The following is a 22986-nucleotide window of genomic DNA, read 5'->3' on the forward strand; positions in this document are numbered from 1 at the left end:
TTCCTTTATGTTTCTACTGTCACCTTTACACCTTGACTCTCAAAAAAGAGTCCCCAGCCTGAAGCATTGACAGTTCATTGGTATTGGTCCCAGCACTAATCCTTGGTTTGTTAACTTTGCGTTTAGTCCTGACAAGAACATACAAAGTCTGTATTGGAAGACTATCAATTGCCAAACACTTCCTTGCCAGGAAACTACTTAGCCCAATCCACACTTTCTAGATCCTTTCTCATCTCCTCAAAATTGACCTTTCTTCAATTTAGAATCTCAACCTGAGGACCAGACCTATCTTTATCTATAATTAACTTGAAACTAATAGCATTTTGATCACTGGACTTCAAAATGTTCCCCTACACATAATACTGTCATCTGTTCCATCTCATTCCTTAATAGGAGATCCAATATTGCATTCTCTCTAGTTGTTAGGTCAATATATTGATTAGAAAATTTTCCTAAACACATATGATGAACTCCAAGCCATCCAGCTGTTTTACAGAATGAGAATTCCAGTCAATATGTGGAAAGTTAAAATCTTCTACCATCACAATCTTATGTTACCTGCAGCTATCTTCCATCTCTCTACAGATTTGTTCCTCCAATTCTCGTTGACTATTGGGTGATCTATAATACAACACATTAGTATGTTCATACCTTTCCCGTTCCACAGCTCCACCTATATAGCCTCAGTATATGGGTCTGTCCTGTTTGAGCACAGCTGTGATATTTTTCCTGACAAGAAATTCCACTCTTCCCTCTTCATCCCTCTCACTCTATCATGTGTGAAACAATGGAAGCCCCGAACATTGAGTTGCCAGTCTTGCAACTGTTTAACTAATAGCCACAGTCATAATTCTTTTTATTGTTTTTATTTTTCACGCTATGAACCATACTGACCAATATACACACAAACATTTCCCTCTTGAATATACACAGTATCATTTTCTCCCCTCCCCCCCCTTCCCTCCCTCCTTCACCCCCTCCCCACCCACTCAACATTTAACATATATGATACATTAAACCTATTAAACAATGTCATCACACAATGAAAATAAACAAGAAATTTGTGTCTTCTACTTTTACATACTGGGTCAGTTCATTTCGTCTTCTTCTTCTTCTGTTATTTTAGGTGGTGGAGGTCCGTGGTAGGACTTCTCTGTTGTGTTCCATGTACGGTTCCCAAATTTGTTTGAATACTGTGATGTTATTTCTTAAATTATATGTTATTTTTTTTCCAATGGAAAACATTTATTCATTTCTATGTATCATTGCTGTATTCTCAGGCCATCTTCTAATTTCCAGGTTGACATAATACATTTTTTTGCTACAGCTAAGACTATCATAATAAATCTTTTTTGTGCTCTGTCCAAATCGAGTCCAAGTTCTTTACTTATATTATTTAGAAGAAAGATCTCTGGATTTTTTGGTATGTTGCTTTTTGTGATTTTATTTAATATCTGGTTCAGATCTTCCCAAAATTTTTCCACTTTCTCACATGACCAAATTGCATGTACTGTTGTTCCCATTTCCTTCTTACATCAAAAACATTTGTCTGATACTGTTGGGTCCCATTTATTTAACTTTTGGGGCGTGGTGTATAGCCTGTGTAATCAATTATATTGTATCATGTGTAACCTCGTGTTTATTGTATTTCTCATAGTTCCGGAGCATAGCTTTTCCCATGTTTCATTCTTTATCTTTATGTTTAGATCTTGTTCCCATTTTTGTTTGGGTTTACAGCTTGTTTCCTTTTTCTCTTTCTCTTGCAGTTTGATGTACATGTTTGTTATAAATCTTTTAATTATCATTATGTCTGTAATCACATATTCAAAATTGCTTCCTTCTGGTAACTTCAGCCTGCTTCTCAATTTGTCCTTCAAGTAGGTTTTCAGTTGGTGGTATGCAAACATTGTACCATGAGTTATACCATATTTGTCCTTCATTTGTTCAAAAGATAATAATTTATTTCCCGAAAAACAATTTTCTATTCTCTAAAGGAAAGGTTATCTATTGTGAAAGGGATTAGTTGATTTTGCGTCAATATTAATTTTGGTAGTTGATAATTTGTTTTATTCCTTTCTATGTGAAACTTCTTCCAAATGTTGAGCAGATGGTGCAGTACTGGTGAATTCCTATGTTGCACCAGCTTTTCATCCCACTTATATAGTATATGTTCAGGTACCTTCTCCCCTATTTTATCTAGCTCTAATCTGGTTTTTCCCTTGTTTGATAAAAATCTGATAGGTATCTTAATTGTGCTGCTCTATAATAATTCTTAAGTTTGGTAGCTGTAAGCCCCCTTGTTTGTACCATTCTGGTACATTCTAGCGCTATCCTCGGTTTCCCCCCTTTCCATAAGAATTTCCTTATTATTTTCTTTAGCTCCTTGGAGAATTTCTCTGTTAGTTGAATTGGTAATGATTGGAATAGATATTGTATCCTTGGGAAGATATTCATTTTAATTTACCCTTCCTATCAGTGTTAGTGGTAAGTCTTTCCAATATTCTAAGTTGTCTTGTAATTTCTTCATTAATGGCTGATAATTTAGTTTGCATAGGTGGCCTAGATTATTATCTAGTTGTATACCTAGGTATTGGATTGCTTGTGTTTGCCATCTAAATGGTGATTCTTTCTTAAACTTTGTGAAATCCGCATTATTCATTGTCATCACTTCACTTTTATTTGCGTTGATCTTGTACCCTGATACTTCTCCATATTCCTTGAATTTCTTATGTAATTCTTTTATTGATATTTCTGGTTCTGTTAAGTATACTATGACGTCATCTGCAAATAGACTGATTTTATATTCCTTCTCTTTTATTTTTATCCCTATTATTTTATTTTCTGTTCTTATCAGTTCTGCCAGTGGTTCTATAGCTAATGCGAACAGTGAGGGAGATAGTGGACATCCCTGCCTAGTTGACCTGCTTAATTTAAATTGGTTTGATATATATCCATTTACTGTCACCTTTGCCAATGGACCCTTATAATAATGCTTTAATCCAATTAATATATTTCTCTGGGAGGTTGAACCTCTGTAGTATTTTGTATAAATAATTCCATTCTACTCTGTCAAAGCCTTTCTCTGCGTCTAAGGCAACTGCCACTGTTGGTGTCTTGTTTCCTTGTACTGCATGGATTAAGTTAATGAACTTACAGATATTGTCCGTTGTTCGTCTTTTCTTAATAAATCTAGTTTTACTATTTTTGGTACACAGTCGGCCAATCTGTTTGGTAATAGTTTAGCTATTATCTTATAATCTGTGTTAAGTGGAGATATTGGTCTATTTGATACTGGTGCTAGTGGATCTTTACCCGTCTTTGGTATTACTGAAATTATTGCTGTTTTGCATAAATCTGGCATGTTTTGTGTTTCTTCAATCTGGTTCATTACTTCCAGGAGAGGAGGAATTAATAAGTCTTTAAATGTTTTATAGAATTCTATTGGGAGTCCATCCTCTCCCGGCATTTTATTGTTCAGTAGTTTTTTTAATATATCCTGTATTTCCTCTATTTCAAATGATTTTATTAATTTATTTTGCTCCTCTTCTTGCAATTTCGGTAGTTCAATTTTAGCTAGAAACTCATCTATTTTGTCTTCTTTCCCTTCGTTCTCAGTTCAATATAGTTGCTCGTAGAATTCCTTGAACTTTTCATTGATCTCCGTTGGGTTATATGTAATTTGTTTGTCCTTTTTCCTTGATGTCAATACCGTTCTTTTAGTTTGTTCTGTCTTAAGCTGCCAAGCTAGTAGTTTGTGCGTTTTTTCTCCTAGCTCATAATACTTCTGTTTTGTCTTCATTACGTTCTTCTCCACCTTGTATGTTTGTAGTGTTTCATATTTTATTTTTTTGTCTGCGAATTCTCTTCTTTTTGTTGTATCTTCCCTTATTGCTAATTCTTTTTCTCTACTTACTATTTCCCTTTCCAGCTGTTCTATTTCCCGATTGTAGTCCTTCTTCATCTTAGTTACATAACTTATTATTTGCCCTCTGATGAAAGCTTTCATTGCATCCCATAATATAAATTTATCTTTCACTGATTCTGTATTTATTTCAAAGTACATTTTAATTTGTCACTCAATGAATTCTCTAAAATCCTGTCTTTTATGTAGCATGGAGTTTAATCTCCATCTATACGCTCTCGGTAGTATGTCCTCCAGTTCTTTTGCTAATAACAGGGGTGAGTGATCCGATAACAATCTAGCTTTATATTCTGTTTTCCTAACTCTCCCTTGGATGTGGGCTGACAACAGGAACAGGTCTATCCTTGAGTATGTTTTATATCTACCCAAATAATATGAGTATTCCTTCTCCTTTGGGTGTTGTCTGCTCCATATATCCAAAAGTTGCCTTTCCTGCATCGATTTAACCATTAATTTGGTTACTTTGTTCTTTCTGCTAGTCTTTTTTCCTGTTTTATCCATCTTTGAGTCCAAATTAAGGTTAAAGTCCCCTCCTATCAGTATATTCCCCTGCGTATCTGCAGTCTTCAAAAAGATATCTTACCTAAATTTTTGATCCTCTTCATTAGGTGCCTATAAATTGAGCAAATTCCAAAATTCTGAATATATCTGACACTTTATCATTACATACCTCCCTGCTGGATGTATTATTTCCTCCTCCATTTTGATTGGTACATTTTTATTGATTAATATAGCTACACCTCTGGCTTTTGAATTATATGATGCTGCCGTTACGTGCCCTACCCAGTCTCTCCTTAATTTCTTGTGTTCCTCTTCAGTTAGATGAATTTCCTGCACGAATGCTATATCAATTTTTTCTTTCTTCAGTAAATTTAACAACCTCTTCCTTTTGATTTGGTTATGTATTCCATTAATATTTATCGTCATATAGTTCAACATGGCCATTTCATACTTTGTTTACCTCTCATTTCCGCTTCCTCATCACCACCTTTCCTCCTTATCCATTTCTGATTTCTTTTTTTGAACGCACTGTAAGACAACACTTCTAAAACATAAAATATTTCCACTATTCCCACATCTAAAATTCCCTTAACCCCAAATGTCTCCCCCCCCCCTCTCTGAGTTGCCCCTTGTCCTTTGCCGGGCAACCACAACTCCCCTCTCCATTTGGATTGCGAACCCGCTCGCAAGCATCAACTGATTTCGCAGTGACTGTTATTCTCTCCCACCCAGCCCCCTCCAGAAAAGACTTTTATCTTCACGTATAACAAAGCTCATCCTCTTAATTTCCCCCTTACTTCCTTTCTTCCCTTTTTTCCCCTTCTTAGTTCTTACTTATACATTATTTTTCTTCTTCATATGAAGTTTGTCATCATTCTTGTTCTTGTTACATCTCTTCATCTCTCTGTCTGTTTTGCAGGTGTTCTGCAAATTCTCGTGCTTTCTCCGGATCCGAGAACAGTCTGCTTTGCTGCTCCGGGATAACTATTTTAAGCACCGGTGGATATCTAAACATAAATTTATAGCCTTTCTTCCATCGGATCGATTTTGCTGCATTAAACTCCTTCCTCTTCTCCAGGAGCTCAAAACTTAAGTCTGGGTAGAAAAAATTTTTTTGACCTTTGTATTCCAGTGGCTTTTTGTCTTCTCTCATTTTTTTCATTGCCTTCTCCATTATATTTTCTCTTGTCGTATACCTCAGGAATTTTACTAGAATGGATCTTGGTTTTTTGTTGTGGCTGTGGTTTTGGGGCTAATGTTCTGTGTGCCCTTTCTATTTCCATTCTTTCCTGTATTTCTGGCATTCCTAGGATCCTGGGGATCCATTCTTTTATAAATTCTTTCATATCTTTGCCTTCTTCATCTTCCTTAAGGCCCATTATCTTTATATTGTTTCTCCTATTATAGTTTTCCATTATACCCATCTTCTGAGCTAACAACTCCTGTGTTTCTTTAACTTTTTTATCAGATTCTTCCAATTTCCTTTTTAAGTCGTCCACTTCCATTTCTACGGCTGTTTCTCGTTCTTCCACCTTGTCTACTCTTTTCCCTATTTCTGTCATGACCATCTCTAATCTACTCACTTTTTCTTCTGTACCTTTTATTCTTCTTTTTATTTCATTAAACTCTTGTGTCTGCCATTCTTTACTGCTTCCATATATTCTTCAAAAATTTTTCTATCTATGTACAGTCCATTCCCTTTATCTTCTATTTCTCTGTGCAGAGCATGATGTTCTCCCTCCCCTTCCCTTGTGTCCGCTCCAGGATCTGTGTCCTCTACCTCTCTTCCTTGTATCTGTGTCTCTTCTGACTTTCTTGTTGGGCTGTTTATCTCAGTTTGCTGGGTATTTTTTTTATGGTATCTTGATGTTGGTCCTCTTCCTCTGGGCTGGTCATCTGCTGTGTCTCTGATTTCCTTTTTTCATTCTCCTCCCTCCCGTTCCCGTTATTTTCTATATCTTCCCGCTGGGAGCCCTGCTGTCAGTTCTTTCTCAGCTGGTCCCCCCTCCTGTCGGTGTTGTCTTTGTCGCGTTCATCGCGCATGCGCGGTTGCGCACCTCTGGCTCCGTGAGCCATCTTTGTAGTCCTGTGTTCGGTGGGTCGTGACCCTGTGGGGTTTCCACTGACCTCAGGGAGTGGGCTCCTCTTTCCATGGCGTGTCCCTGCTTCATACAGGTAAGGCCTTCACCTTTCTCTTCTGGCGTCTTTCCTTCTTCTTTTCTTCCCGTTGTTTTTGGCTTTTCATTCTTTGGTGCTATTTCCTCCATTCCTTTATTTTTTAATTGCTGTGGTTAGTGTGTCTGTGGCTTTGCTTTTTCTTTACTTTTTTCCTTTTTTTCTGGAGAGGGCTGGTATTCTCCTACCGGCCACTACTCCATCCCACTGTCATAATTCTTTATGCCAATCTGAGCTAACAGATTGTAATTTCAAGTTGAAGACCCTTTATATTTTCATTTGTTGAAGGGGAATATTCTGCAAATAGACAAGTTCAATGCAAATATACCTTTTTCCTAGTTGTTTTGATTTTAAAGAATCTAATCTTAAAAACTTCATAATCTCACTTCATCCTCTGTGCATTTAGCTTTTAAGGTTGTAAAGATACTTTTATGCAATCAGGCAATGTCCTGTGTGGATGTTGTCAGTGAACAGCTGCCTTGATTCAGCAGGGATCCTCATTCTTGCTGTTTCTAGATCGCCATCATTCCCTGTGGTAAAGATATCAACGCATGTCTTTGTGGTATATGCCAATCTCAGCTCAACTATAATAGGCTAAAACATGTTCAGTCTATTTCTAAGACTCATGCTGAACACTGTATGTTTGACTGTAGTGAGGCAAAGACTAGATCTGGCAGTGACTGGTTATTCTCTATACTCAAGTATGGGTTGTGGTCAATGGAAGAGGAGAAGGACTAGAATTGATGAGGGATGTACCTCAATGCTTTTCATGAAAGCTGAAATAAAGAATTGGAGAAATGAGCTATTCAACATTGTGGCAGCTAATTATGGTTCATTGAATCATAAATTGTGTTAAAAGCAACAAAAAAAAATTTCTCCATGGCTATAACTGTTCATATGTCATTGAATGCTTATAACATGTCTCGTAAAGGAAGAAGTTAAATACAAAATCTACATATTAAACATGCTTCAAACCTGAAAAGAAAATGCAAACTTAGGTTTTCTGAACAGGATAGATGGCATTTATTTGAAAGAAAAATGAAATTAATGACCTTTCATCGAAAACACATGAAACATTAGCTGGTACTCTGACCATAAGTTGATGCCTGACCTGGTGAGCAGTCCCAAAATATTACATAAATTTTGTATTAAATATGTTGCCATTATTTCTAGTTTCAGAAAGCTTAGATACTGCTAAATTTACAATATATTTTCTGTCCTATGTCAGAATACCAGGTAATATTTTTCATTTCAAAATGGAGACAGGCTGATGTTCTTGCTTTGGTCTCTTTGAAGTGTTACAGACTTATGTTATTTATTAATCTTAAGGTTATAATATATATTTTTTTTAGTAAAGTTTCTTTGTGGGGTGGACAGGGACATACACACACTCAAACAAACACACAACACCATTTTTAAACAGACACCGAGGCTGCATCAAGAAGCCATAAAATCTTCTGGAGCCAGCTTGTCTGGTAATTCAGAAATGAAACAGTTTTTTTATTGTTCATTTGAAATGCTGGAACAATGGAATGTTTGCTCAGAAAGACCCCTGTTTAAACAGAAGACCATATGCTAGATGAGTCATGCTTTTGGGCGAAAAACTTAAAAACCATGAATGGCTCAAGCAAGTCATGTGATTAAGGACACATGAAAAACAGCCTTTCATATCACTAACTAGACTGATTTAAAGACCGAAATGCAGTGACATTCTGTGAGATGAATACTGCTGTTGTTGGTCTCCTTGCCAGGGGAAACAATGATTAGCAATGTCTATTGTAATGGTCATGTGATTGACCCATATCTGGGTAAAAGAAAGCAAGATCATTTTTTCATTTAGATCACAATCATTTTGATGGTTATAACCTCAACGCATGAGAGAGGAATTGTGAAAACTCATTAGTATGAAGAAACATTTCTCTGGAAGCAACTTGATAAGAATTTGAGAGTTTTGAGAAGTCTGATGACTCAGTGCCTCACCAACTCCATAATTACTTTTAGACAGAGTTTCAACACAAGTTTTCTAAGACTGAACTTTGAAATTGACTTTTCAGAATTGGGTGATCCACACACATACATTTGCGCATAGCTGGGGTTAAGTTTAGAGTTAAGATATTAAATTAGTTATTAATTAAAAAATTATCTTTTTGAAGGTACCATTGTCTTGGTGAATTTCTATTGTTGCTGGTCTACATCATAACAGAAGTCATAAATCTTTATGAAGATTTCTTGAATTGATGCAGTAATCAACCATCTGAATTGCCAGCTGGAAACCCGTCTGAATTGTTGCCTAGAAACTTTGACTTTTACTATGCAAAGAGTGGAAGTAGAATCTCCCCCTGCTGCCACTGTTTTTTGATGACAGCTTGAAAGACCCATGATCCTCCACAAAAGGATCCTTTCCATATCTGTTCTGTCAAGATAACTCCAACTCTTGCCACAAATACATGACAGGCCTATCTAACATTTGTCAACCTGCCCATTCCAGCAGTTAGGTTGGTTAAGTTTTTCTTGAACTACTTTCAATGCTCAAACATCCTTTCTTACTGCTGTCAACAATATTCTAGATTAAGGTCTCAAAAATGCTCAACATAACTGTTACAAAGTTTTTCAAGTAATTTTTTCCTTGACATCTTTGGTCTGCAGTCATTCACATATGTTCTCTTTGATCACTTCTCTTTCCGGATTAACACACACTGATCTCACTTTTTCAGTTCTGATCAAGTTCTTGTCCCAAATATCTACTCTCTTTCACAACTGATGCTGTCTGACCTGCTATGTTGTTCCAGTATTATTTTTTTTTGTTTCAGAGTATTTTGCTCTCAGTACCATTTATGAACCCCTCAGCCATACTGTCAATATTTTTGATTCCTGTTGTGATAGTGTATTTTACTATCTACTTTATCGATGTCTCTCTCACTTTTGTTTTCAAACTAGTTTTGAATATTTATGCAAATGGCATTGGGTGTAACACCTGTAAAAGTAACCAATGAAAAATTGAGCTTAGTGACAAAATTCACCAAGTATACCTCTAGTGACTTCTAATAAGATTTACCAATTATTTAGCATTGCTTATGTCAATGGGTAATATTTTGAATATTGGCTTTATTAGCTACTCAGGCAAACTTGCTTTGTGTGATTCAAGTATGAAAAATTATAATCTCCCCCCTTCTGATAATAAACTAGGTTAAGAAATAATATAACCCTTGCATTTTATTGTGTTTTGTGAAGCCAAATATCTATAGACAGTAAATAATCATGAAGAGATGTTGAAACAGTTTTCACACATCTCCTCTAGTACTGACACTCATACCTTGAGGTGTAAATTACTCTACTGTCAACACCTTTGATTCCTGTTGTGAGATATTCTCAGGCTAGATTTTTGCTTATTAAAATTATTTCTCCTTGGGTTGTCTACTACATCTTGTGCAAATATGGTGGGTGTCAAATAAAATCACAGTACAGCCACAAGACAAAAAAGGCTATATTACATAGCACTAGAATATAATTTAGGATTCTCCTAAATAGAATAATACCTAGTGTCGCCAAAAATGTTCTCCCAGAATCACAGTGCGGCTTTCGCGCAAAAAGAGGAACTACTGAAGTGGTCTTTGCCCTCAGACAGCTCCAAGAAAAGTGCAGAGAACAAAACAAAGGACTCTACATCACCTTTGTTGACCTCACCAAAGCCTTCGACATCGTGAGTAGGAAAGGGCTTTGGCAAATACTAGAGCGCCTCGGATGCCCCCCAAGTTCCTCAACATGATTATCCAACTGCACGAAAACCAACAAGGTCGGGTCAGATACAGCAATGAGCTCTCTGAACCCTTCTCCATTAACAATGGCGTGAAGCAAGGCTGTGTTCTCGCACCAACCCTCTTTTCAATCTTCTTCAGCATGATGCTGAAACAAGCCATGAAAGACCTCAACAATGAAGACACTGTTTACATCCGGTTCCGCACGGATGGCAGTCCCTTCAATCTGAGGCGCCTGCAAGCTCACACCAAGACACAAGAGCAACTTGTCCGTGAACTACTCTTTGCAGATGATGCCGCTTTAGTTGCCCATTCAGAGCCAGCTCTTCAGCGCTTGACGTCCTATTTTGCGGAAACTGCCAAAATGTTTGGCCTGGAAGTCAGCCTGAAGAAAACTGAGGCACTCAAAACTCAAAACAGTCAACCAGTTTACCTATCTCGGCTGCACCATTTCATCAGATGCAAGGATTGACAACGAGATAGACAACAGACTCGCCAAGGCAAATAGCGCCTTTGGAAGACTACACAAAAGAATCTGGAAAAACAACCAACAGAAAAACCTCACAAAGATTAGCGTATACAGAGCCGTTGTCATTCCCACACTCCTGTTTGGCTCCAAATCATTGGTCCTTTACCAGCATCACCTACGGCTCCTAGAACGCTTCCACCAGCGTTGTCTCTGCTCCATCCTCAACATTCATTGGAGCGATTTCATCTCCAACATCGAAGTACTCGAGATGGCAGAGGCCGACAGCATCGAGTCCACGTTGCTGAAGATCAAACTGCGCTGGGTAGGTCACATCTCCAGAATGGAGGACCTTCGCCTTCCCAAGATCGTGTTATATGGCGAGCTCTCCACTGGCCAACAAGACAGAGGTGCACCAAGGAAGAGGTACAAGGACTGCCAAAAGGAAGCTCTTGGTGCCTACCACATTGACCACCACCAGTGGTGGCCTCACAGTTCAGCGGGCAGCATCCTCCTTTGAAGAAGACCGCAGAGCCCACCTCACTGTCAAAAGACAAAGGAGGAAAAACCCAAACACCCCAACCCCAACCCACCAATTTTCCCCTCGCAACCGCTGCAACCGTGTCTGCCTGTCCCGCATCGGACTTGTCAGCCACCAACGAGCCTGCAGCTGACGTGGACATTACCCCTCCGTAAATCTTCGTCCACGAAGCCAAGCCAAAGAAAAGGAGAATATAATTGGCAGGATTGTGATGAATGATTAATCTCTGCCTATTTGACTCAATGCAGATCACACATAAAATATCTTCTGCTGCTCTATTGTTATTTATTACCCTTGTGAATCATCACTGATGCCATTTCCGTGGGTGGATAACACCAATGCAAATTTGCTATCTCTGCTAGAATGAAGCAAGGTTGCAATTTTAAAAGGGGAAAAGAAGCTCAAGTGTTTTCCCTGACTTAACCCAGCAGGTTGTGAAACCACAGTTAAGCAAGGAACAACAGCAGACATTTAATTTTCTTGGAACATGAGATGGAGATGAAGGGAGTGTACCCCTATTTGCAAGAAACAATTGGAGGGGTAGGCAGCTGTCAAGATCTGTACCAGGAATGAATCCTCATACATGTTAATAGTGTTGAAAGAACTTTAGACAATGAAGTCAATGTCAGTAGACACACAGGAGACTGCAAATGTTGGAATCTGGAGCAACAAACAATCTGCTGGACAAATTCGACAGGTTGAGCAGGATCATTGGAATCAAAATAAACCATTAAATACTTTTGGAATATTGGCAGCACCTGCTGAATTATGTCACCAAGCTAATTTTTGCATTGGTTACTTTTATCAGTTGACAGTCAATACCATTTGCCTAAATAATAGAAACTAGTTTGAAAAACAAAAATAAAGAAAAATAAACAAACCACTTACTTGCACCTACCTGTTCAGAGAAGTCAAGTTTATTGTCATCTGATGGGACAAGTACAACCCAATGATGCAACTTTCTGTGGTACTCAGTGCAAACACACAACCAGATATAACACACAGTATTTTTTCATAAATAAAAATAAATAAATCAATGTCGTTACATGAATATGAGAGTCTTCGATGGTTAGTGTGAGTAGTTCCTTTGGTAGTTCAGTATTCTCACGTCTTGAGGGAAGTTATTTCTCAGTCTGGCAGTGTTGGTTCTGATGCTCCTGTATCTCTTTCCCAATGGGGACAGCTGAAAGATGCTGTGTGCAGGGTGTAAGGGGTTCTCAACAATTTTGCGTGCCCCCTTCAGACAATTTATCTGGTATATCACGTCAATGGGTGGAAGGTGGAGAAGAGACTCTAGTGATTCTCTCTGCCACTCTTATGGTCCTGTGCATTGACCTCTGATCTATTTCTCTGCAGCAACTCTATGCCAGGACTCTCTCGATAGAGCCTCTGTAGAAGGTTGACATGATGTTGGCTGGTACCTTTGTCCACTTCAGTCCTCTCAGAAAGTGCAGTCGCTGTTTACTGACAAGTGAGGAGATGTTGAGTGTCCACGATAGGTCACTAGTTAAGTGAACAAGGAACTTGGTACTCTCCTTTCTATCCACTACAGAGTTGTTGATGAGTAGTGGAAGGTGGTCTTCCTGAAGTCCACAATCACCTTCTTCATCTTGTCCACATTACAACTCAGGTTGTTTCTCTCTCACCAAATCACAAGTTTTTCCATCTCTTCTCTGTAATGCGACTCATCATTGTCACTGAGGCCAACTGTTGGAGCTGGATCTGGGGATGCAATTGTGGATCAGTAGCATGAATAGGAGTCAGATGAGCAACACAGGCCTAAGGTTTGCCAGTGCTCAGTGTGATGAGGCTTGACGTTCTGCTACTGACTTTCCATTAGAAAGTCCACAATCCAGTTACAGAGTGAGGTGTTGAGTCCCAGCAAGGACAGCTTCTCCTTCAGCCTCTGAGGATGATCTTATTAAACACTGAGCTAAAGTTAATGAACAGCAACCTGGCATATGAGGTGTCATTCACCAGGTAGGTCAGGACTGAGTGAAGGGACATGGCTATAGCATCATCAGTGATATGGTTGCTTATGTTGGTGAATTGAAATGAGCCCAATCTCTCTGGGAGGTGTGCTTTGATGCATTCCATCACCAGAGACTTGAAGCATTTCATAATGGTGGAGATCAATACCACAGGGTGGTAGTAATTGAGGCCTGCGATTGTCATCTTGTTAGCTACCGGGATCATGGTGGCTGTCTTGAACCCTGCAGTGAAAGGTTGAAAATGTCCATGAAGATCTCCATCAATTGGTCTGCACAGTGCTTCAGTACCTGGCCAGGTGTGTTGTCTGGTCTTGCTGCCTTGTTTAGGGTTCACTTTGGATAGAGTTCTCCTTACCTCAGCTGCAAGTATGCAGAGGAGCCATTCATCAGGGAGAGACAATGCTTTCTTCGGTGGCGTCCTGTTTTTCTCATCAAACCGTGCATAGAAAATGTTCAGTCTGTCCGGAAGGGAGGTGTCATTTTCCTTAACTTGCAAGTTGTGATCCCTTGCCACAGCTGTTGCACAGCTGTCGGTGGATATTCTGTGTATGCCCCTGTTTGGTCTTCCAAATTGCATGGGAGAGTTCAGCCCTGGCTGATCTTAGTGCCATCCTATCCCCTGTCCCAAATGCAGCATCACAGTCCCTGAGACGAGCCCGGACCTCTGCATCCAACCATGGTTTTTGGTTCGCCCTGCTTTTGAAGCATTTGATCTCAGTGGCATCCTCAATGCTCTGGCCACTGAGGTCACATATGTTAAATGACTATTGTAGGTGGCCACCACCCTGAAACAGCTCCAGTCTGGTCTCAAAGGAGTCTTGTAGCACTGTTGTGTCTCTCCCCCCCTCCCTCCCATCCCACCCCGTCCTGATCTCCCTGCAAACTGACCTGGCTTTGCCAGCTGTGATTGAGTAACCAAAATGGTGGCAAGGTGCAACTTTGTGCACTCCAGGGACATTGGTGTACACCCAATCCAGGGTTTTTCCTCTCCTCTGATGGCGAAGTTTATGTGCTGATGAATTCACAATCCCACCTTGAGAAACTATGGCTGCACCCTTTATTTAGGTCTGGTTACTTCATCTACACATTGCAATTTGAAATGAGCAGGCCAGAAAACAGCACGTGAAATTCAGCTTTGCTGCAGGACTCGCCACTTTACATCCAGCCTCGATCACAAAGGGTGTATAAATACACCCAGATGACCCCAAAACAGGACTGCCAGTGTTTCCATGTGGAACCACCATCACTGGTCAGTGCAATCAGACCTTGTCGATGAAAATACTGCAGTCACAGTGAGCTACCAACAAATTTCAAAAATACCTAACATTTGCAGATTGGCATCTTATACTTGGAGAATTCTATGCATCATTAACATTATCAGAGCCACTTTACTGACAGTTTTCAGCTGAACAGTTAATGTACTGTTTCAGTTTTTTGAAAGGTAGCACTGGATTAACAAGGAAAAACCACACATCAAATTCCCCAGATCCTTTAAAGAGTTTTGAACCCAGTTTAAATCCATCTTAAACCTAAAAACGGTATTGTATCCCTTTAATTATAATTTGGAAAAGGCCTTGAATAGATATTACACCATGTTTTTCATTCAGTCATCTTGTTCTTTTAACTTGTGCATATTTGTGTTACTGGGGTCTTTCATGGCTTGGTTCAGCATCATGCTGAAGAAGATTGAAAAGAGGGTTGGTGCGAGAACACAGCCTTGCTTCACGCCATTGTTAATGGAGAAGGGTTCAGAGAGCTCATTGCTGTAACTGACCCGACCTTGTTGGTTTTCGTGCAGTTGGATAATCATGTTGAGGAACTTTGGGGGACATCCGATGCGCTCTAGTATTTGCCAAAGCCCTTTCCTGCTCACGGTGTCGAAGGCTTTGGTGAGGTCAACAAAGGTGATGTAGAGTCCTTTGTTTTGTTCTCTGCACTTTTCTTGGAGCTGTCTGAGGGCAAAGACCATGTCAGTGGTTCCTCTGTTTGCGCGAAAGCCGCACTGTGATTCTGGGAGAATATTCTCAGCGACACTAGGTATTATTCTATTTAGTAGAATCCTAGCGAAGATTTTGCCTGCAATGGAGAGCAACGTGATTCCCCTGTAGTTTGAGCAGTCTGATTTCTCGCCTTTGTTTTTGTACAGGGTGATGATGGTGGCATCACGAAGATCCTGAGGCAGTTTACCTTGGTCCCAACAAAGCTTGAAAAACTCAATGAAGACGCTGTTTACATCCGGTACCGCACGGATGGCAGTCTCTTCAATCTGAGGCGCCTGCAAGCTCACACCAAGACACAAGAGAAACTTGTCCGTGAACTACTCTTTGCAGATGATGCCGCTTTAGTTGCCCATTCAGAGCCAGCTCTTCAGTGCTTGACGTCCTGCTTTGCGGAAACTGCCAAAATGTTTGGCCTGGAAGTCAGCCTGAAGAAAACTGAGGTCCTCCATCAGCCAGCTCCCCACCATGACTACCAGCCCCCCCACATCTCCATCGGGCACACAAAACTCAAAACGGTCAACCAGTTTACCTATCTCGGCTGCACCATTTCATCAGATGCAAGGATCGACAATGAGATAGACAACAGACTCGCCAAGGCAAATAGCGCCTTTGGAAGACTACACAAAAGAGTCTGGAAAAACAACCAACTGAAAAACCTCACAAAGATAAGCGTATACAGAGCCGTTGTCATACCCACACTCCTGTTCGGCTCCGAATCATGGGTCCTCTACCGGCACCACCTACGGCTCCTAGAACGCTTCCACCAGCGTTGTCTCCGCTCCATCCTCAACATCCATTGGAGCGCTCACACCCCTAACGTCGAGGTACTCGAGATGGCAGAGGTTGACAGCATCGAGTCCACGCTGCTGAAGATCCAGCTGCGCTGGATGGGTCACGTCTCCAGAATGGAGGACCATCGCCTTCCCAAGATCGTATTATATGGCGAGCTCTCCACTGGCCACCGTGACAGAGGTGCACCAAAGAAAAGGTACAAGGACTGCCTAAAGAAATCTCTTGGTGCCTGCCACATTGACCACCGCCAGTGGGCTGATAACGCCTCAAACCGTGCATCTTGGCGCCTCACAGTTTGGCGGGCAGCAGCCTCCTTTGAAGAAGACCGCAGAGCCCACCTCACTGACAAAAGGCAAAGGAGGAAAAACCCAACACTCAACCCCAACCAACCAATTTTCCCTTGCAACCGCTGCAATCGTGTCTGCCTGTCCCGCATCGGACTGGTCAGCCACAAACGAGCCTGCAGCTGACGTGGACTTTTTACCCCCTCCATAAATCTTCGTCCGCGAAGCCAAGCCAAAGAGAGTAAAAGAGTATTTGTGTTACTGACAGCATTTTGCCATCTCTAGATTGTCAGTGAGCTGTAAGGTCACTGCACTTAACGGCTTACAAAGCTAAGGTCAGTTTGTCAAAAAATGTTATAATTACTTAAACAATTTTTGCTTGTGTGAATCCATTTATAATAATTAATGAGAATCAATTTGTAAATTTGAAGCTTAAACAGCTACATTATATAAGAATCTAGTGTATATATGAATATGCAATTACTTTGAGCTTTAAGGAGTCCTAAGGTTGGAAATTCTTGTGCCAAAATGTTGCAGCAGTGGGGCAGTAAGGATCACTTTAGTCAGTGGTTCTTTGCCGAAACTTTTGTTGTCAAACAGACCAGCCATTATGCATTTTTGTAGCTGAGATATAATGGTTCGGTGCCAGCAGGCCCAATCTGATTTATACTACTACTGGCAAGGGGTTGGGGTGCATTGTAGGGCAGAATTAGTTGAAGAGAGATGGAGGATGGCATTTTGTTTCTGGAGGCAAGGGAAGGCAACATGGTGTTGGGTTTATTGAAAGAAAAGCAACAGTTGAGTTATGCTTGCAGGGTAAATATAAGAATCAGTGGAAATGAGGCTGCCTTCTTACTGTGGTCTGCATGTCAGAGGATTGGTCTTGTTATCCTAGGGGCACTAGGAGTTCTATTCAGCACTGACAAGGTATCCAAGATTGGAAGGGTATAATTTATGGGTAACCCAGCACTCTGTGAATTGGACCATATTTAAATGTTAAATTTAGACATACAGCACGGTAACACGTCCTTTCAGCCTACGATCCCATGCCACCCAATTACACCCAATTGATCTTCACCTCTGGTATGTATTTCAACAGTGGGAACAAACCAGAGCACCTCGAGGAAACCCACGCTGACTCAGGAAGAGCATACAAACTCCTAACAGGCACCACTGGATTTGAACTTGGGTCATTGGCACTGTAATTAGCATCATGCTAACAGCGTTGTCTCCGCTCCATCCTCAACATCCATTGGAGCGCTTTCATCCCTAACGTCGAAGTACTCGAGATGGCAGAGGTCGACAGCATCGAGTTCATGCTGCTGAAGATCCAGCTGCGCTGGATGGGTCACGTCTCCAGAATGGAGGACCATCGCCTTCCCAAGATCGTGTTATATGGCGAGCTCTCCACTGGCCACCGTGACAGAGGTGCACCAAAGAAAAGGTACAAGGACTGCCTAAAGAAATCTCTTGGTGCCTGCCACATTGACCACCGCCAGTGGGCTGATAACGCCTCAAACCGTGCATCTTGGCGCCTCACAGTTTGGCGGGCAGCAACCTCCTTTGAAGAAGACCGCAGAGCCCATCTCACTGACAAAAGGCAAAGGAGGAAAAACCCAACACCCAACCCCAACCAACCAATTTTCCCCTGCAACCGCTGCAATCGTGTCTGCCTGTCCCGCATCGGACTTGTCAGCCACAAATGAGCCTGCAGCTGACGTGGACTTTTTACCCCCTCCATAAATCTTCGTCCGCGAAGCCAAGCCAAAGAAGAACTGCTATGGTAACCATGCTATCCTTAAGAGAATGACTAATCTGGGATGCCCAAAAATGGCTACCCCCAAGGACATCAGGGCCCAACTTCCCCTGCCATGCAAGCAACAGATCATAAAGGTCCATCACTGACTGTCCTAATGGCCATCTGGCATTTCAAGTTATCTGGCTTTTCTTAGGTTTCCAGAGACATTTGGAAACACTTGAAAAGAATAAATGAATGATCTGAACCATATTAAAGAGCCGTTAATTAATCCAATGTATAAATAGAGAACATGGGGAAATACAGTGCAACACCGGCCCTTCGGCCTAAGATGTGCTGACCTATATTAATGTACTCCACCGTCAATCCAATCCTCCCTCACAACCCATAACCCTTCATTTTTCCTTGCATCTATATACCTATCTGAGACTCCTTAGATGTCACTGTTGTATTAGCCTCCACCACCACCACCCCAGGCAGTGCATTTTAGGGACCTACCACTTGGTGCTAAAAAAAACCTTCCTGTGACTGGCCTTGTTTAACAACAAATAATGGGATAAGATAAAGAATGATAAAAAATTAAGGTGGAGGATCAAACTCTTCGCCTATAACTATGATATTCCATATCAACCAGGAAGCTCAACGAGCCCCCAGATACCCTGTCCCAAGGGACGTGTGCCAGTGCCCGAGATTTTCCATCAAATCTCGTAACGTGCCGTACTTCATTAGGAATGTCAGTAACATGACTAGGGATTGCCAGGTCTGTGTGGAGTGCAAACCGCACTTCTACCAACCAGATAGGGCACACCTTGTAAAAGCTACATGGTCTTTCGTGACAAGTTGGTGGCTTTATAAAACAGTGGCCTGATAGCATGGAGCACCACGGGAAGGGCTTCCTGCCAGAGACAGTTCAAGTAGTGGTGGTCAATTGTGAGGGTAAACACAGAATGGTGATTGATTATAATCAGACTATTTATTACCTGCTCTATGCAGCTGGATGCATATCCCCTCCCTCACATTGCAGATATGGTCAACCAAATTGCTCAATATCACGTGTTCCCCACAACTGACCTGAAATCTACCTATCACCAGCTCCCCATCCTCCAGAGGAATGCCAGTACCCCACCTTTGAGGTCTTTTGAATGCCTGATCATGGACTTTAAGGGCCCACTTCCCTCCACTAACCTCACAACCATTGATGAGTATTCTTGTTTCCCCTTTGCCATCCCCTGCCTGGCTGGACATGACCACCACCATGGTCATAAGGGCACTGTGCAACTTGTTCACCCTGTCGGAGACCACCCTGCCATCCTGGTTGATCTCCCTAGGGCTACTCCTGCTACGGAAACACATAAGGGGCCATAAAACTGACCCACTGGTCAAAAACATCTGGCTCCTCCAATGAGAACCCCCCCATATGCATATGTTGTCCTCCTGGATGGGCACGAAGAAACTGTCTCCATCCGGGACCTCGCATATGCGCAGGGGGACCGAGGAGCATACCTATCAAACAGCACCCACCTTTCCATTGACACACACCCACCCCTGCCCCAGTCACTCCAATAGAGTTGCCACACCCCCAGGACAACACAGCGCTGCTGGTCCAGGACTCAACAATGCCCCCACATACAGCACAGCAACTGGCTCTCCATCAGTCACAATGTAAGGCCAGGCCACCAGACAGACTTAATCTGTAAGACTTTGTGCCCCACGTCACTCCACTGTTTGCTCATGTATCTGGCTCCGCCCCATATTGTGACTGTACCCATGGCTCCTCCCTCTTGACCCTAAAAAAGACTCCAACACCACAACCCCTCCCCAGAAACCCTGGGTCACTGCACAGAATGACCTTCAAGTTTATTGTAAATAAAATCCTATTGTTCTGTAACTCCAGTCTTTCACATCACTAGTCACCTTGTTCTTCACGTTTGTATAAAATATATTGGGGTTTTCCTTAATGCCTCTAGCCAAGACCTTCTCATGTCTCTTAGCTCTCCTAATTTAAATGTACTGAAATATAGAAAAATAACCAAACAGGTTATGTAAACATTGTTTAAATGAAGATTGGCCACACCATTAATGGTTGGTCATGGAGTTTTGTCATGGAAATCAGGTCTTTGGTCCAACTTGTCCGTGCTAAGTTGGCTTTCTGAGCTGTCCCCTTTTCTCTGTGTTTGACCCGCATCCCTCAAAATCTTTCCTATCCATGTACTTGTCTCTTTCTTTGGCTTGGCTGCGCGGACGAAGATTTATGGAGGGGGTAAAAAGTCCACGTCAGCTGCAGGCTCGTTTGTGGCTGACAAGTCCGATGCGGGACAGGCAGACACGATTGCAGCGGTTGCAGGGGAAAATTGGTTGGTTGGGGTTGGGTGTTGGGTTTTTCCTCCTTTGCCTTTTGTCAGTGAGGTGGGCTCTGCGGTCTTCTTCAAAGGAGGTTGCTGCCCGCCAAACTGTGAGGCGCCAAGATGCACGGTTTGAGGCGTTATCAGCCCACTGGTGGTGGTCAATGTGGCAGGCACCAAGAGATTTCTTTAGGCAGTCCTTGTACCTTTTCTTTGGTGCACCTCTGTCACGGTGGCCAGTGGAGAGCTCGCCATATAACACGATCTTGGGAAGGCGATGGTCCTCCATTCTGGAGACGTGACCCATCCAGCGCAGCTGGATCTTCAGCAGCGTGGACTCGATGCTGTCGACCTCTGCCATCTCGAGTACTTCGACGTTAGGGATGTAAGCGCTCCAATGGATGTTGAGGATGGAGTGGAGACAACGCTGGTGGAAGCGTTCTAGGAGCCGTAGGTGGTGCCGGTAGAGGACCCATGATTCGGAGCCGAACAGGAGTGTGGGTATGACAACGGCTCTGTATACGCTTATCTTTGTGAGGTTTTTCAGTTGGTTGTTTTTCCAGACTCTTTTGTGTAGTCTTCCAAAGGCGCTATTTGCCTTGGCGAGTATGTTGTCTATCTCATTGTCGATCCTTGCATCTGATGAAATGGTGCAGCCGAGATAGGTAAACTGGTTGACCGTTTTGAGTTTTGTGTGCCCGATGGAGATGTGGGGGGGCTGGTAGTCATGGTGGGGAGCTGGCTGATGGAGGACCTCAGTTTTCTTCAGGCTTTTAAATACCTTTTAAATACTGTAATTGTACCCACATCTACCACTTCTGATCTCTTCTCAGCTCAATTACATCCTCTTATAGCAAAGCAACCAGAACTGCACACAACACAGTATGGCTTCACCAATACCTTGTACAGTTGTAACATGATGTTCCAGCACTCTTACTCCATGACTTGACCAATGAATGCAAGTATTCCAAATACTTTCTTCACCTTCTGGTTACCTGTGTCACCACTTTCAGGGAATAAAGTACCTATCTATCCCCCTGGATCTCTGTTTTACAATGCTCTTCAGGGCTCTGTCATTTACTGTGCAACTCCTGCCTTGTTTTAACTACCAAAATGCCACACTTTGTACTTAAGCATTTTTCTACAGATACCAGCATCTGCAGTCTCTTGTATAAATCCAAGTTCTTTAGACACACCTGTTGGTCACTTCTTATAGTGGGCCTAATGAGTCTCCTGGATCCTGGGCAAAAGGTTATTCCCTCTAACATGCATCTCCCTTTAAGTCAGTAGTTCTTGACTTTTTTTGCTCTAAGCCCCATTTTAATTTTTCAAAAAAAAACCGTACGCCACCATTAGTGGAAAAAAGTTATATATTCAAAAGAAGTTTTAATTCAATAATTTACTGCAAGGGTATTTCAAAGCAATTAAGGTTGGGAATACACTGGAACCCATATTTCATAGTCAACTACTACTTCAGGATGTCAATCATCTCAAACAGACAGTCAACGATTGTCGTCACTTCAGTGGAAACCTTGCCCCTGATGCTGGCTGCAGATTTTTTTTTAATTCAAGGGACTGATTTTGTTAGTTTCAACCTTAAATCTCCACGTTTTGTAATTTCCAATTGGTTTCTCATAGCTTGTGGCAAATCACTAATAGCACTGAAGCCACATTCTACTAAATAAGGTGATGGAAAATGTATCAATAGTTCTCTTGCTAAAGTAGTCATTTGGGTATGTCTTTTTGATCTTGTTAGACAGCCACATCTTGGATCCTTTCACTTTGAACAGAGTTTTCACAGATTCGCCACGTGCAACTCAGATAACTTCTCTGGGTATTGTACTGGAACTTCAGGCAAGTCTACCAGCAATGGCTGAATTAACCAAGAGGGAAAATCTATTGCCTTTAAATCACAAAATCTATAATTGAAGTCAGTTACCAATATTTTCAAATGGTCAACAATGAGATTTGTAGCAGCATTAATTACCTCACACTTATTTAACCAATAGAATTGATTGAAATTTCTTGCAGAAATATTCCTTTGGCATAATTCTAGAAGTGTCAGGAATCCAAATATCTTTGTTTTCGCATCAACAAGCATCATATTTGCTATTTGGAGTGGCTTGTTCAATGTATTTAGTTTCTCAAAGATATCTGTCAACTCACATAAGCTTTGCCATCTCTTGTTAGCAAGAGCTTCATTTCATTTCAGGTTTGTCCTTCAAAAATTCGCTGAGGAGATCAAACAGTTCCATAAATCTTTTGAAGCAGTTTCCCTTTGACAACCACCTTACTTCAGTGTGAAGTAATAATCTCACATGCTCTGCATTTTTATCGACACAAAACTGCTTAGCTATGGTAGCATAGATACTGCATTCTGTGATCAAGTGTATCTCGTGTAGAAGAGGGGAAACTTTCTTGGCAACTAAGTTTTCTCGGTGGATAACACAATACACAACCA

Source organism: Narcine bancroftii, chromosome 2, assembly GCF_036971445.1.
Source record: "Narcine bancroftii isolate sNarBan1 chromosome 2, sNarBan1.hap1, whole genome shotgun sequence".
Classification (NCBI taxonomy): domain Eukaryota; kingdom Metazoa; phylum Chordata; class Chondrichthyes; order Torpediniformes; family Narcinidae; genus Narcine; species Narcine bancroftii.